The following is a 13,507-nucleotide window of genomic DNA, read 5'->3' as shown; positions in this document are numbered from 1 at the left end:
TTTGAATGAGTATTTGAACCCAGTCATTGCATCAACTCCTTTTTCCTTTTTTTCTCAAACTGCATTCTTTTTCTTTTTTATCATTGACTGAAAGAACTGGAAGCACTCAAGAAAAAACCTTGACCGATCATGCATAAGGACCCCTAATGATGTGAGCCTCGATGTTTGGAGAAATCTTTTCCACTTTGAATGTGGCATAACTACTGGATTTATATGAGGTGTGTAAACTGTTTCAAATTGTTGTTAGATTGCAAAGATAATGATTGCGACGGGAAAGCGTTTGGCTGCAACCCAAGTATCTGCCGCAATGGTTGAAGAACCTAAGAAGGAAGCCCGAACTTTTAAGGTTGGTTCTAGCTCTCTCCTGGTTGAGGTCTCAAGGACAAGCTTATTAACATAACGTGATCTGTCACTGGTTCTTCACATTTTTGAAAATGCAGTTTGGAGAACTTCAAGTAAGCTACATCAGATAAAGCCAACATCGGGGCTGCTATCGGTTTTTCAATTGGGTAACTGATGCTTTTTGTCACAATTGATTTTTTTGCCTAGTTATATTAGATTGAAGAGTATTAAATTGAAACCTACCGTTTAAAATGCAGAATTCTTTCATGGCAACTAGCTCAAGGCGTTCAAAGCATCCCCGAGAGCTCTTTGCAGTATGCAAATGATAATGCTTTGCTGCTGGCCAAGGTTTCTGAGAACACCATCTTCAACCTTGTGTGGATGTCCTTTTGTACTACATTTACTGAACGCTGATACATGGAATCCTTCGAATGCAGTCTCTAAGGGGTGCTCTACTTGCGACGGGCTATTCATCAGCTATCTTGTCCACAATCGCATCCTTTGGCGTTCGTGTGCTTGCAAGACAGCTTAAATCTGAGAACAAGTGACGTTGTCCTAGTTTTTTCTACGTTTTGCTTGAAGATGACCATTGACTTGAGGAAGAGCTGAACATGACTGAAAATGTATTACTATCGTCGGTATGAATCCATGGGTTATGGATACGTACTGATAGAATATATCATTATGTACATAAACTTTTCGGGCATGAAGAATGCTTCTTGGCATGTTCCCTGTTGCCCCATAATTGGGGAAGCTGATTTGATTTATTGCATCTTGAAGCAGATGTTGCCCTGTTCTCCTACCTCTTCCCTTCTAATGTTCCACTTTGATTATATAAACTTCCAAAATTGGTAATGGAAGAAAAAGCACCGGCAAAGTATGTGTCATTTCATATTTGCTTTCAGCTTTAAAGAAAATGCAATGAGAGAGGGCATTAAGTTACAAGGTCCTCAATTTAAGAGGTGCTGATGTTACACTGAGAATGAACAGGGAGGGAGAGATGGTTTGGCCACCAAGTGTGATAGTTTAATAGTGATGCATAATAACCTGGCTGAAACTATGCAAGTGAAAGTCTCAAAGAAGTACCAAATGTTAACCACCGACGAAGGGTTCCAAATTACAGATCACCTCGGATATTTTTACCAGTCAATGTGGGGCTTGATTCGTATCAATTAACCACCAATCATTTACTCCTTTTGCTTTTTCCGACCAAAAAAAAAAAATTTACTCCTTTTGCTTTTGGCTGGGCCATGACAATGGTAGATCTCTATTTTACTTTGGTACCTTACTGCTTGAAAGTCCAAAACAACTTGAGCACTGAAAGTTAGGAAGCATTACCGTAATTGCTATTTGATGTAATATCCTTGGACAAGAACTTAGCTCTTGGGGAGTGTGATTTTTGCCTTTTACATTGAATTCAAAATTGTTGATTTAACTTGATTGTCGACGACTTTTATCACATTTCTGTGATTAGTTTAGTGCTATTGCTTTATACATTTGAGACATTTGAGTACCTTAGCAGTACGTTTTGCAGTTGAAGGATCCAGCAGTAGGTCAGCTAAACCATTGTATTCAAATCTTATCATATATCAACTAAGTCGATGACGAAGGTATTAGCCATTCTCTTATTGTGGATATTCTTGCCAATGCCATTGTGATGGGATAATTTGATAGGTGGTTTCAACTCATGTCTCTTCTGTGAGTATTTCTGGATAGAATGTCGGAAGCAATTTGTAAGTATGGCATCTATCTGTATAAACATTTTTAGGCCAGGCTTACTATTCTCCGTGTCATATCAGTCACATACTAATGTTCTGGATACATGGTATATAATCTTCAATGCCGGCTAATAGCACGTTGTAGAATCCATTAAATTGTCACTCTTTTCTACTTGCCGATATAGGACATAGACGTACTTGTTTTCTAATTGACATTATGGAGATTACGTCAAAAACTCTGCCCGGCATCCAAGATCAGAATCTGATGAGGAGTACCTCCTGTTTCAGTGTGGCTAATTAATTGGGTAATCGAGTTTACGGTTTTCTCTCTCCTTTGTTGCTGTCTCTGGACAGGAGATTTCATTTAATGGATTCTCATAATGATTAATCCTCCAATTGAATAAAGTTTACGAGTAGGGATGTGGTCGCCATCTGATAGGGCACGTGCTTGGTGTATTCTTTGTTCAAAATCGTGGTTGTTCTCGCCCTCTTGCATAATTTTTAATGGAGCAAGAACTAGACCCTTGAAATAAATTTGGCATTAGCGAATGTAGCTTCCTTGAGAATTCACCCTCTTGATTTTTATTTTTTATTTTTTCTGACCTTAGTGCTATCGTACTAATTAAATGGTCTTCGCTTAACCGATGAAGTTGGCTTGGAAAAATTAGAGTTGACAAATGCATTATCTGCGACCCACGTCCAATTTCCTTTTCTTTCTTTGTTTTTGGCTGATGCATGCGATGATGAGCTCATTGTCGCGACCTATTTTTCGGTTTGGACCACCTAGGGTTTGGCTAATGGATTATTAAGCCTAGACTTAATTCGGGCTCTCCCAAGCCCATACCAATTCGCGACTTAAGTTTAAGTTCTTAATATGCAATTGATTTTTTAATCAGGAGTCGCTACTAATCTATTTTTTTTGTGGATCGATTAGAAACCCAAGTAAAGTAACGGGAGTTTCACTTTACTCCTACGAACCAGAGACTATGGATATGGGGACTTGGTTACATTAGATTTCTCTAATGCCTTTCGGTACCATTCTTTTATTTTCAAAAAAATGTTTTTTTGCAGGCAGCTAAAATTGATTTTAAATATGTTTTCCTAACATGTGAGGTGATCATGCGAGTGCACAATCCACCAATTTAACACCCAGATAAACAATAAATAAATTGCAAAAACTTACCTCAAAGCAACGAAAGCATGCAATGTTAAGTTAAAAAACCACATCAACAACCCCGAATATGGTTTCTAATTAACACGCAATTTCTTTTTATTTTTCATTTAATTAATGAGAATCATGCAATATGCAATGCAATATTAACTAAATGACTTAATTCTAATGTCATGCAATTTCTAATTAAATGGATCTAATAACAATCCCTAAATGACATGCATCTAAATGAAGCTAACCCTAATGACATGCATATTGCATTTTTTCTCTTTCCTAAAAGAATGTATTTTTTCCTAAATAATATGACTTTTTTTGTATTTTTCATGAAATTCGAAATTAGATGAAATGTGAAGATTACCTAATTAGATTAAGATCCTAATTAGTTTATATTAGGAATTAGGTTGAGCCAAATCCTAATTTGAACTAAAATATTATCTTGACCTAAATAATCCTAAAATGCAACATATCTAAAAATGCCTAAACTTATAACAAATTAAAAAAATCTAAATTAAACTAAGTGCAATTTAACCTAATATGCAATGACATGCAAAATATGCTTTAACACTACATTACATATGCATGATGATTTTTTGTTGTTTTTATTAAATTTCGAAATTAATAATTGCTGAATAATTAAAACATGCAACCTAAATTAAAATCTAGCAACCTAAATTGATTTTTTTTGATTTTTTAAATAAAATTCTTATTCTAAACATGTAAACCCTAAAACATGCAATATTCTAATTCAAACATATCTCGAGATAAACAAGGCAATTAAGACGAGACAATTCATTCAAAATCATTAGAAATATCACACATCGTTCATATCAAGAGACAATATTTCACTAATAAAATCAATAAATTGATCTTAAGCCTTAAAGATCAAAATATAAATTTTATTCCCGCTTAATTAATTATTTCATCTAAGGCCTTATAGATGAAATAAAAAATCCTGGCACGGTTGCGAATCTGGTAATATGTTGAATTCCCAATCATATACTAAAGACTAATTATACTAAAAAAAACAAGATAAAAGTAAAATAAATTAAATAAAATAAACTAAAGAAAACTACCTAATGTGTTTTCTCTTGTTTTTTTTTGGGGGGCTTGGCAGCCGTGGGGTCCAGCCAAGGATGGCTGACCGGAGGTCCGGCGAGGCACCGGGAGCGGCACGTCGGCGGCGAGGGTCTTGCGGGTCGCGCAAGGCAAGGCGGAGGCGTCGGGCTCTAGTGGTGCAGCAGCAGGGATGGTGCCGACGTTGCAGGTGTTTGGCGCGGCAACCAGCGGCGTCGAGCGGATCGGCACGGGCTGAGGTGGAGTTGGGGCGCTCGGGTCGCGGAGGTGGCTGGTGTCGCGGTGGGGCGGCTCCGGCTGGGGTGCGTTGGGCTGAGGCGAGCAGCGACGGTGCTGGCTCCGGCGACGTCGGGCAACGGATCCGGAGTTGCAGGCGTTGGCTGGGCCGTGCTCAGCGCTGATCGCGGGTTGCAGAGACGTGGAAGCGTCGGGCTCCGAGCAGATGCGCGGGCTGGGCGACGCTTGGCGTCAGGCGGGGCAGCGACGGCGTCTGGCGGAGGCGCGGCGAGAGCGCGGTCGTTGGGGCGCGGTGCGAGGTCAGGAGCGGCGGTGGTGCAGTGGTGGGTGGCGCTCGGTGATCGTCAGGAGCGGCGGGCTTCGTCGGAGCTCCGGCGTCGGATCTCCGCGAGTTGCAGCGCGCGGGTGAGGAGTGGATTTGGGGAAGATGATGAACAGTAAAGGTCAAATCAACCTTTACTGTTTTTACTTTTCTCTTTTCTCTCCTACTCTTTCTCTCACGTTCTGACCTTTTCTTTTCTTTTTCTTTTTGGCAGTTTCTTTTGCACTTTCTGCAGAAGAAATTTTCTTCTCCTTCTCCCTTTTTTTTTCAATTTTTTAGAGAAGCCCCCGTCGCTCACGAAAGTTATGGCTCCTTTTATAGTGATTTTCATATGGCCATTTTTATAGCAACTTTCGACTTTCCATCTTCTGTTGCATTAAATCAGCGCGCAAATCGGAATGTGATTTCGCATCAAGCTCGATCTTCTTCAGATTTCTTCCATTTTGCAAAATTCTTGCCATTTGTTCACCTGATTTTTAATTGTTTCTGCATTTATCAAAATCTGAACATCCATCAGAATTTCAAATTTGACATGCATAATCAATCAAATCAATTTCCCCAATTTTCATTTTTTTTCTTTTATTTGTTCAAAATGCAATTTTATTTTTCCAAAATTAGGTGTCAACACTCATCAATATTAATCTGGAAACATTCTTTGAGACAAAGTTTTCTGTGGTTTTTGCAGGTTCTTTGTACTTGTATTTTGCTTGTCTGTTTCCATTCAAGGAGTGATTGTGTCTCTGCTCCGCTGCATGTTTCTTTGACATAGACGCTGGGAATATCTGGCTTGAGTTGTACATACATATTATAATGCTGGGTTTCTCTACCGTCGTGACTTATGAGAATGGAATATATATGGTTGCAAGATTCCACCAATGCTATGAACTGGTCAAAGGACTTGGAGTTTTTTAAGTTCATTATACTGTCACAGGCGATTTAGTTGGTCATCCAACTCGAGGTTTTGTGGTTCAGGTTTTGGTGCAAGCTTGCTGTTCTACAATGCCTGCCGGTCGAATTTTTCTGCTGACAGCTGCATCTTCAAGATTCATGAATGATCCGAGATTCCAAGTCTCGCAAGCAAGCTATTGTTGGAACTGGTCTGACTGTCTTTAAAAAATGCCGTAAGCAAGAAATTGCTTTTCCTTCTTGTTTGCATCCGTCTATCTTGGCAAGTGGGAAATAAAGAACGCTCCCATCAGCCATCATATGTATTGATACCATGTGCTGCTCTAGTCCTAGAGCTTCAGAAGATGGTAATTCTTCATCCATGTGCGTTTAGTCAACTTTTGACTGTTTAGGTCAGTCTGTTACCTCGTGATCTTGTTGTCATCACGTTTACCCATTTTTATCTCTTCCAGTAGACAGATTATACGAGAAAAGAAAGAACCAAGCTAAAAAGAAAGGGTATGCCCTGTCGAATAGACTCTTTCCCTTTCTGTTGATACATCATCTGTCCTTTGAGAGCTGCCCCAAAACACTAGCTTTTCGCAGCATCGCGATATTGTCTACCACGTCAAAAATTAATAACGAAAGGGATCTGCTTTAGTCGTCATCTTTTTCTTCTTTTCTTTAATGACTCGGATTAGATATGCACCATTTTGACGTTGACTTTGAAATATATAAGGTAGAACAAATTGTAAGAACACGCCAGCCACGGATTGGTCGCTACTCTCATTTCTTTCTCCTCTCTCTCTTTTATTTTCCCACTTGCAAATTCTAACCGTATCACCTCAAATAACAGTGAATTTTTTTAATACAATGCCGTGATTCGAGATTAGTAGCCGTCGACATGGTTTGAACTCTATTTCACTGAAACCATAAAGCCATCAAATCGGTCAGCGATTGTTTTGATGTTATTCAAGAGCATAAAAGCTACAACTTGTGGTCGAATGTGATGGCTTTTCTCATTACTCTGGCTCTTGGAGGATGTACATGCCTATTTTCCAGCTATACAGCATCAATTTTGATGGATGGATATAGGTAAAATAGGTGACATATACATACACATATATATAATATAGGGCTATTGAATTCATTCTTGCAATGTTGTCACGTGCAACAGGCGACTTGGAAACTGAATTGAGCTACCGTTACTATCGTTAATCGTCATCTCGTCTTGGCCTTTGTCCGTTTCCCGAGCACTACAAGGAAAAATTAGAAACAGAGTTGGATGGCAACGGGCTTTTCCTTCCCCTGAAGGCCTAGAGGACCGTCCCTGATGAGCATCGACAACAGCGAGATCACTTTCAAGGACAGATTTAGCATGCTTGGAGGTTGTTATCAGCAGTAGTGTATAGTTGGAGAAAATGACACAAATAATCTCTCGACTTTAATCTAATGTGTAATGTGGTTTCTAAATTCTAAAGTTGTTCAATGTAATCATTGAATTTTAGTTCATCGTCTATTATCATTCATGAATTTTTAATTTATTTGATGTGATTTATGAACTTTTGATATATATTTAATCTAATCATTCGACTATATGAAAATATTCATTACTGTCCATGAACCTGAATTAATAAAAAGATGACATTGAATTTTTTCATATAGTTCAAGTATTAGATCGAACATGTATCAAAAGTTTAGGAAATATACTAAACAAAATAAAAGTTTGGGGACAACATGCACATTAAGCTAGATTTCATGGGATATATTGAATAAATTCAAACTTCATTGACCACTTCAAAGTTCAAAAGCCATTTGTATAATTATCCCAATTAGCTGTGAGAGAGACACAATGATCAATTGCTATATTTATGGTTCATTCTAAATCTTAAAGTGTATTTGTTTTACCGAAAACTTATAATGAATGAATATATTTTCCCCTTGGGAACATTTTCAAGGAAAATGCTTAATTTTTATTTGTTTGGTGATTTACGAAAAGTGGTTTCTTTCTTACTATAAGGGAAAGTAATTTTCCCCTGATCTGAGCTTATTATTTTAAGTTTATGGAAAACGTTATGCACAAATCGATTAGCATAAGGGTTTCACCAAAATATCATTTTAAGTTACCCTTCAGAAAACCTTAAAATAAATGTGCATGATCCAAAATAATCTTGTCACCAATTTGAAACTTAAAAAAATCAATTGTCATCAAGTTCAAACCATACATAAAAGTCGCCGTCTAGATATTCCAAATGGCAAATTGGGAGCACTCATTGCTCACTGACTACACCAATGTTGGCACAGCTCTCAGAGGTTGACCTTTCTGTAAGGTGAGGCCAAACTTGTCGTCCATGTTCATCTCTTCAAGCTCAATCCCACCTTCAAGCGTCCAATTGAAGCAATTAAGGAGCGAACCTAACATGATATGCAACATCCGCAAGGCCAATGGCAAGCCTGGACATATACGCCGACCTCCGCCAAATGGAATCGACTCAGAACTTCGTCCTTTCACGTCGATTTCCAATCCGAGAAACCTCTCTGGCATAAATGCATTCGGGTCCTCCCACAACATACCATCTCTCCCAATGGCCCATATATTGACAAAGACTCGTGCGCCTTCTGGAATGGCGACACCGTTAATTTCTAATTCCGTCCCAGATTTCCGAGGGAGCAACGGAATTTGTTGGGTGCAAGCGAAAAGTTTCCATGACGATGGCCTGTAAAAAGGGTAAGCTAGTGATGTCTGACTCATCGACGAGATTGCCCTTGCCGATGACTTGATCGAGCTCTGCATGGGCTCTTGATAGTTTCTCCGGATTGTGGAGTAGCTCGGCCATTGCCCATTCTATCGTGCCAGAAGTTGTATCAGTGCCTGCAACAAACAAATCCTATGTTCAATGAATAAATCCAAGCTCAAAATCACTTGGTTGAATAATAGCTGAGCTGCATATTGAGCATGTAATAATATAGAGATTCCTACCCTTAAAACTATTGGGTACAAGCAAGAAGAGCCATATATAGAGAAGCAAAGCTAAAATACATCGTGAATTTTAAGATTAGAAACACGAAATGATTATACCATAAGTGCTATATTCTATGATGGCTTTCTATGGATGAGATACAATTAATTATTAAATATCTACTCACATCTACGATGGCTTTCTAAACCTTTCAGTTGGTGCGATTTAAGTATAAACCTTTATAGGAAAGTGCAATTCAATTTTAGAATTGTTTGAGAAAGTGCAATTTAAGAATGGAATAATACCCTAAAATACCCCAAACCGGTACAATTGTGACAAATTTACCCCAAACTATTTTTTTGATCACAAAAAACCCCAAACTGGTATGCTTTTGACAAATTTACCCCAAACTGGTACACTTGTGACAAATTTACCCTATGTTAGTTTTCGTTAAATTTTATTCTCAAATTATAAAGTTAAATAACACGTGACAGTTAACCAGTATACCAATTTAGGATTTTACGTTCCGTTTGTCACAGTTTACAATTTTTTGTGATTTTTTTGTGGTATTAATCCAATTTATATAGGGTATATTTATCACAAATTTACCAGTTTAGGGTTTTTTGCAGTCGAATAAATTAGTTTGGGGTAAATTTGTCATAAATTACCAGTTTAGGGTTTTTTATAGTTAGTCGGGGTAAATTTGTCACAAGTTTACCAGTTTTGGGTTTTTCATGGTCAAAAATATAGTTTGGGGTAAATTTATCACAAATGTACCAGTTTGGGGTTTTTCAAGGTATTAACCCTTTAAGAATTTCACATCCAAAGATGCTGCAAGCAACGGGAAAGTATGCACATTTATTTTGTTTCTCGTGCTCTTTTAACTTGTAAAACTGCTAAAGTGCACACTTTCATAGGATTCCATTAGATATAGAATCTTCGTAAGTCTTCGAAAATTGTCTATGTTCAAGGATTTCTTATATCACTCGGCTAAAATGATTTTTACTAGTAGATTTTGGACTCTAGTGTCTGAGAAGACACTTCATCTTCAATAAAATCATAAGAAGTGTACTAGTCAACACGATTAAGTGACAGAAGTGTAGATATTTTGTGGAACTCACACACAGATGCATTTTTATGTGAATTGATGGACCTCTTGTGGGGAAAAAAAGAATACATTGATGCTCTATTTGTATCGCAAAAAATGATTATTTTGGAAAAATATTTTCTTACAAAGAATCACTTATATAATTTGAAAATTTAGTTAATGAAAATTTTTTTTATTGTCGACAACAAATCATGTCCAAATATTTTGGTGGATAATGATGATAATAATTCTTGTTCATTTATTTTTGTAAGCAACGCAAGCAATCCTTCTTAGAAAAATGTTTTACAAATCATTCATTTTCCGCGAAACAAACGGAGCCTTGATGATGAACAATTTTGGTTTCTGTCAATAAATTAGTCATGAGAAAGCTGAGTTTAAGAGGTGATTAGAGGTCATCCGATGCATTCTGAGGTGATTAGAAGTCATCTGACGCATTCTCCTATTCGAACTTCTGTCTTAAATTTGGCACACGTATAATGACGTTTCCATATTCCTTGAGTAAGCAAGCATGTTTAACTGGTGCATGCACCATTTGCTTTAATTTTCTGTAAATTGGGGATGTGAGGTTGGAGGACTGAAGGATAAAAAGGGGCATGCATGTGAATAGTTGCTAATTCTCAACCTCTGAAGTTGGAATGAGAGACTTGAACTAAGACCAAACTTGCCGCAAAGCATCCTGTTGCATCATTGCTTATTAGTGGCTCGGAAAATTCATTTACGTCGATTTCTCTCTCTGGCCCATAGAAGGGTTGTTGCTGCTAAGCATAGTTTTCAAATGTCCACTGGAAACTGAATAACTGGAAAACTGTTAGATGTATACACTATATAGTTTGATTGTTGTGATGCAATCCGCTTTAAGATCTGGTCGAACAGTTATTTCTTTAAAGTGGTGATCCAATGACTGTTGTTTCTTTTGCAGGCTGAGAAGAAGAATCCGGTTGGTCTGCAAGAACAAGTAATTATATCTATTTTTTTCATACCTATTTGGGATAAAGGAGGCTGAATATTGAGATGAAGCTGATATAGGTGCACGTTTTGCAGGTTTTTGTGAGAAAAGTGATTGAATTACATGATAGGTACCTAACATATGTCTACAATTGTTTTGAGAGCCACGCTGTTTTTCACAGGTATGATGCTGTTGCTGCTGGTTCTGCGGGAACTTCTATTTATGCTTAATCTCAAGTTCTCTGCTGTTCTGTAAGCTTGAAAGAAGGCTTCCGAGGTCGTCTTCAGTAAGGAGTCAGTGGAAGCTCAACTGCAGAATTGCTGGCCACTTTTTATGACAACATACTAAAGAAAGGTGGTGGTGAGAAGTTGACTGATGAAGTTATTGAGGAAACGCTTAAGGTATTATTTTGCACTTACACACTAATGGGCTAATCACATCACATTCTACCGTTCTCGATTCCTTTTTCTTTGGTCATTGCACTCGTGGTAAAGCTGGTTGCCGATATGGGTGATAAAGATCTATTTGCTGAGTTCTACAGGTGATTATTTATCCAGCTCTTGCTATTACCTGCCTGCAATCAGAAGTCCTCTGTGGGCAAACCATATTGACGGAATCTATTGGTTATTAACTATGGGAGGAAAAAGCTTGCGAGGCGACTTCTTTTTGATTAGAGTGCTAATGATGATCATGAGAGAAGTAATTTGACCAAGCTAAACCTACATAATGCGGCAGTCAATTCACCTCAAAGATGGAGGGAATGGTCGGTTGCCCTAATTGTCACTGCTGATTAACTGACTTCTGCAATATTTGATGCTAGGCCAACTATTTTCCACAATTTGCCGAATTATTTTTCTTTCAGATGAGAGATTTGACATTGGCAAGGGAAAACAAAACTAGTTTTGAAGAGTATCTCAGCAACAATCCTAATGCAAATCGTGGGATTCACTTGACGGTTACTGTTGTGACAATTGGCTTCTGGCCGAGCTACAAATCTCCTGATTTGAAACTTCCAGCAGAGATGGTATGCGTGTCATCCTTTTCATCTTTCGCCGTTTCTTCAAGGAAGAGTTCTGTATGCTGCGCGTATGTGTATCCCCTTCTCCTTTTGTCGCACTACATTTAACAATTTGCTTTTTGCTAGAGTTGCTAATATCACTGGTCGTTTTTGTGTCATCTTAGGTAAGGTACGATGAGGTTCTCAAGGAATTCTATCAGAAAAAAACGAAAGAGAGAAAACTAACGTGGATATACTCCTTGGGTACATGTGACATGGTCTGAAATTTTAAACCAAGAACAGCGGGGCTGATTGTCACAACTTATCAGGTCTCTTGAATATAATTGTTCCATCTTTTTCCACCCTTCTCTTTTCCTTTTGTTTCCCCCTCCACAGTCGCCAGGATAGATAGAAGGGGTCACCTGCCACAAAAGGACACGTGAATAGGCATCTGCTTTGCTGCTTTTCAACACCTCAGAGAGATTAAGTTATTCAGAGATCATGAACCAGTTAAATCTGAGCAACAGCAACGTTGTTAGACTTCTGCACTCATTGTCATGTGCCAAGTACAAAATTATCAATAAAGAGCCAAAAACAAAGACAATATCATTGACCAATCACTTCGAATTTAAAACGATGTTCATTGACAAATTGAGAAGGATCAAGGTATATATTGTTGCTCGACATTTTTCCATATTTTTCCCTTAGCTTTCAATTCCTATGCATTCAAATGACTGTGATCTGCCAATCACCAGATTCCACTCCCTCCTATGGATGAGAAAAAGAAAGTAATTGAAGACATTGATAAGGATCGGTGCTAGGCCATAGATGCATCAGTTGTGTGCATCATGAAGAGTTGGAAAGTTTTAGGTTATCAGCAGCTGGTTATGGAGTGTGTCGAGCAGTTAGGAACCATTCTTTAGGTCTCTGATGATCGCTATCTTTTCTCCTAATTATTGTTTTTTTGCTCATCTCCCTTGCAAATGTGTGCTCATCTTTATTACATAAGAACTTGTCCATTGCAGCCTGATTTTGAGGCGATCAAAAAGCGGATAGAAGATTTGATCACTCAGGACTATATGGAGAGGGATAAAGACAATCCTAATTTGTTCAAATATCTTGCATGAAAAACTGCTAGTCTTCCGTCACCTACAGAAGTTGCTGCAGATATGGGAAACGGCAGAGGGGAGTTCAATCATTTTCTTTCCAAAGGTTTTAGAAGATCCATGAGTTCAGCTGTACTTCTTCCACTTGATCGATTGGGAGTGCACGAGCTGAAAACACCTGTACGTTTTGCTTTGAGTGCCAAGTATCAATGGTTAAAGAATTTGCACCCATCCTGGAAGATATCATGTAATGACTGATCCTTAGAGCAGGACCATCCAGCGTCTTCTGTATCAGAGCACACAAATGACTATTGGTATTTTTGGGTTAATTTGTCCTTTGTCTCAAATCTCAAGAATGAGATTCTACTTTTTTTTAACATAAATTATTATTCTGATTTCGGTCTGTGCAGCAATACGTCGGAACTTTCTTTTCTTCTGAACTCTAGCAGCAATTAGGTTTTTTACAGCCTTGTTTCATACTGGTTCTTCATCGAAGGGTAATTTATAATTCTCACTTCATTTTGGGTATGTGTGATGGTGAAATAACTTCAAGAATTTGATCATAGTATTGTGTTAGAATTTTGGGTGAGTGCATTGCCAAACTCATGCTGAATCAGTTGACCATGCAAAGTTCCTGTGAC

The 13,507-nt window shown here is 38.1% G+C and overlaps 2 pseudogenes; both read left to right on the top strand.

Moving 5' to 3' along the window:
- The first annotated feature begins 307 nt into the window (after window positions 1-307).
- On the top strand, window positions 308-1,144 carry LOC104415280 (annotated as a pseudogene).
- Window positions 1,145-4,364: 3,220 nt separating this feature from the next.
- Window positions 4,365-12,887, top strand: LOC120287402 (annotated as a pseudogene).
- The last annotated feature ends 620 nt before the right edge of the window (window positions 12,888-13,507 follow it).

Source organism: Eucalyptus grandis, chromosome 8 (genome assembly GCF_016545825.1).
Source record: "Eucalyptus grandis isolate ANBG69807.140 chromosome 8, ASM1654582v1, whole genome shotgun sequence".
NCBI lineage: Eukaryota > Viridiplantae > Streptophyta > Magnoliopsida > Myrtales > Myrtaceae > Eucalyptus > Eucalyptus grandis.
The sequence above is the reverse complement of the archived record's forward strand: the minus strand, read 5'-3'. Positions and strand labels throughout refer to the sequence as shown.